Source organism: Pygoscelis adeliae, unplaced genomic scaffold (assembly GCF_000699105.1).
Source record: "Pygoscelis adeliae isolate BGI_AS28 unplaced genomic scaffold, ASM69910v1 Scaffold139, whole genome shotgun sequence".
In the NCBI taxonomy this organism is placed as follows: Eukaryota; Metazoa; Chordata; class Aves; order Sphenisciformes; family Spheniscidae; genus Pygoscelis; species Pygoscelis adeliae.
Genome location: NW_008825613.1, coordinates 1,421,532 through 1,425,406, shown reverse-complemented (window position 1 = coordinate 1,425,406; position 3,875 = coordinate 1,421,532).

Genomic DNA, 3,875 nt, shown 5'->3' with positions numbered 1-3,875 from the left:
CCTAATAATACCATGTACTTTAGAAGTAAGTAATTAAAAGTAATGATTTTTTTTTTCTTTTCATAAAACAAAGTCCTCCTACTTAAGTAGGAGTATATGAAGGCAAACCTTGGAGTCGTAGGTTTTAAGGTTTGTGTAATGTAGGTTAAAAAAACAAACTCCTTTCTGCAAAATGTTATGGGTAAGTTGTCCTTCATACAAAAATAAAGGTGGTGGCTAGTTCATCATTCTCAATGGTCGTGGCTCTCGTGAAATGGAAAGAAACAATATTTATTTGAAAAGAAAACTTCTGAATACATGCTTCACAGGCAAAAGAGAAGAGCTGTGACAATGAAAATGAAGATCTGGGTGAATATTTCCATACCATGGTAGCGTAAGTACAGTTAAAATCTGGTTTTTACTTTTTGGTTGTTTTTCCCCTCTTCCTCCCTCAGTAAGCTGGCATAAAATTGTTTGATGTGGAAATGGTTTTCTCTAAGCTTTGACTTCCCAACCAGCTCTTATTTCACCTTTAAGTATGTTCTAAAGTAATAGGATGTTCTAATAGTAATGGTTTACATTAAACATAAGTGAAAAGTAATAATTGGATTTACTGTATAAATCACTGACAGTAAGTAATCTAATGCTGTTAGGGCTTGTTAAAATAATATACTTAAAACTCTCTCCCAGCTGAAACCAAAGCTCACAAAACAAATTATTAAACTCAAAGGTCAGATGCAGTTATTTTGCAGCACCTTTTTGTGGTTTATGTGTGTGCAGGAGAAAAGTTTCCTTTTTTTTTTTTTGTTTCAGGACAAATAAGAAGTGATATGGAAAAGACAGGACTTGCACAGTTATTTGTCTATTTGTTTTGGAAGGACATGCTGCACAAGGTTGCATGAACTCAACATGCCGCAACCTGCATGGGTACCTACAGCATATAACCTATTTTTAATACAGGAGAGAGGGTGTTTTTGCAGCTCGGAAGAGATCCTGAAGCACTAGTTGAAATAAAGCTGTTCAATAGCATATGGACCTCAGTGCTTGGGCTCTAATACAAGTGCAACTTCAGGGTCCTGGTAGCTTCCTCAGAGGCTTGTCTTAGGACAAAGGTTCAAACGAAGGGAAACCACCCAAGCGGCACAACATAGCTTGAAATGGCCACTGCCAGATGTTACACACCAAAGCAAAGAAATGTGGTTTGTTGGTGTGTCCAAGGGAGGAGAATGGAAAGCATAAATTTATCCATGTGGCTATAAACCCTCCTAAGGAAAAAGACATTTCTAGGGGTAAATAATATGCTGTTGAATGAGTTTTTTGTTCTGTTTGGAGCAAGAGATTTGTCATTAAATATTGCAGCTATCTCCTGGTCTTCCCGTGAGCCCATGTGATGGAGTACATCCCCTTCAGGCACAATTTTTTTTTGGAATTAGCTGGGAGCTGAGGAGCTGGCAATATTAACATAAATCCAAAATCCTACCTGATAAGGTAAAGCTGGTGGTGAAAGGGAAATCTCCCTGTGGTTGGGTGCAGGTGTAAAGAAGACAGGGTCAATGCCACTGTTCTAGTTTTTTGGAGGGGGCAAATAGTGAACTATGGACATAAAATAGACAAGGTAGGAAAAGTGATATTGATCTTGGGATATAAGGGCATTGATAAGAGAAATGGTAACAATTTGCATAAAATACTAGGCAAGTCTAGGTAGGAAGTGGGGAATGAAGCTTGGAGGTATTTTATATTTATATGTAAATATAACTTTAAAAAATAAAAAGACATTGGTGGACCTTGGAGACTTTTTTCTTCTGCTGGGAGACCAGGGAGGAAAATGAGATTTTTCTAAGTAGCAGGTTGGCACTTGTAAGCCTGATCTAACCACAAAGCTGAATCTTTTGCCTCTTCTGAGCTTTGGCCACCTGGGGAGGCAAGAGCAAATAGTTTGGGATGCTGTTTTATTCCATGTGGCTTTTCCTTTTTTCCACTTGTGTTTTCTTCAAAGACCGTTTCATAACTCCTGTGTCAGCCCGGTGAATGCAAGTGTGCAGAATGTTTCCCAATTCACTCTTAAAATGGTAGTTGTGTTTCCATGACTCATTGTACCTTTCTAATATGTAATAATTTTCTTCTGAAAAGCATTTCTGTAGGACATTGAATTAAGGTGTGCTTTAGTATCTTGTGGTATTGCAGAAAAGCACTTGGGACATCCTGATATCATTAAGGCAGCAAGTACAAAAGTTTATAAAACAGGTACAGAACTGTTCCAGCGATTCAGGAATGAAATCATGGCTGTGATAGGCTTTGGTGTCCTGACTTGGGCTTTGTAAGTCCCTGGTTTATTAATTAATTGAGAAATAGAAGGAAAGAAAAGTGCCCTGTTCAGATTGTAGAGGGAGGGGAAGAACAAACAGTGGGAAGCATCATTTAACCTCACAGCATGTTGTACCAGGAGGGGTGAGTGTGGCCTAGCTATTTCTCTGCAGAAGGGGCAAAATTATTTGTTTGGGTATATATTTGATAATGCCTATCAAACTAGGGGTGAGCCTAATTCAAACACCAAGGTAAACACCAGTCCATTGATTAGCCAGTGGGATAGAGAAGCAAGTAAGAAATGGGGAAATCGAGTTTTCTTTGCACTGACATTGCTGTTGTGCTGTTGGTTTGCATTTTTGCAAGTGCCCCAGATAATTCTTTTAGTTTTGTTTTTTCTCTCTGGGACTACCTGAAAAGTTGCATCTGGTGCACAAGAAAAAAAACCCAGCAGGTGAAACTGCACATCCGTTCTTATTTGGAAAATTTCTTGTGGGGTTCCTGTAGTGTAATTCTGTCCAGCCTTGCATGGGACAGATAGGATGCTCTTCCTTGTATGAAGAGCCTGTTGCCACCTTTCCCTCTTCTGTCATTGACTTTCCTTGTGGCAGGAAAAAAAGAATCAAGGTTAACTTTGGCTACTCTTGCTCAGGCAGAGATGCCATGGAGTAGATCAGGACTGTATGGTCTGTCCCTCGCTCTGTGTCAACAGCCTGTACCAAATCCCCTTAGGGATGAAAGAGGAAAAAAGGGTATGAGAAGAACTGCAAAATGAAGTAAAAAAAGTTCCTGTGACCTGAAGGATATGAGAAATAACAAGTGGGTGTTGAGTATCACTGGGAAAGTAAAGCATGGAGCTGCAAATGGGTGATCAACTCCTCAAGCTCTGGTACAGGAAAAATTACTCACCTATACAAATTGGAGAGATGCCAAACTGTGTTAAGTGCTACTCTGATCCCATTTCCCCCCTAAATATGGACATCTCGGTGGTGGAGACTTAGATATCTACTGAGAACCAGAATTAGTGCTGACCAGGAAATATATTTCTTAAAATATTCCTCTAAGTCTTGTTCTTCTATTTTTCCTCTTTCTTTTCTTTCCCTCATTGGTTTGTCAGGTGGTTTGTTTTCTGGTGTGTTGGTTTTGATCGTGGGTGGCCTTGAGCCTGAAGGCGTAGGGTCCTCCTGGCAGAGGCTGGAGTAGACTTGGCTTGTTGGGTACAAGACCTCATTGGAGCCCAGGTCAGAAGCGGGAAGGCTTGTTTCTTCTTTGGGAGGTTACAGAAAGTAGTTCAGGTCCAAATTGTGAAGCTCGGCCCCTCTGCCTAGTCTACATGTGAACTTCCCTGAGGGCTTAGGTTTGGATCCAGCCAGCAAAATCGTGGTGGTGTTGTTCTTCGGGGCTGCCAAGCTGTCCCTGAGTTCAGGTGGGTGGCTGGGCTGGTCCTCTGCATTAGACCAAATCCGAACAAAACAGGGTCTGTGATGCAAGGTAGTGGTGTTTATTTTTGGATGTGTGACTACTAACCACTAACAGAGTAAATATTTAATATAATAGAATGGAAAAATAGACTAATCTGAGTAGTTTAAGCA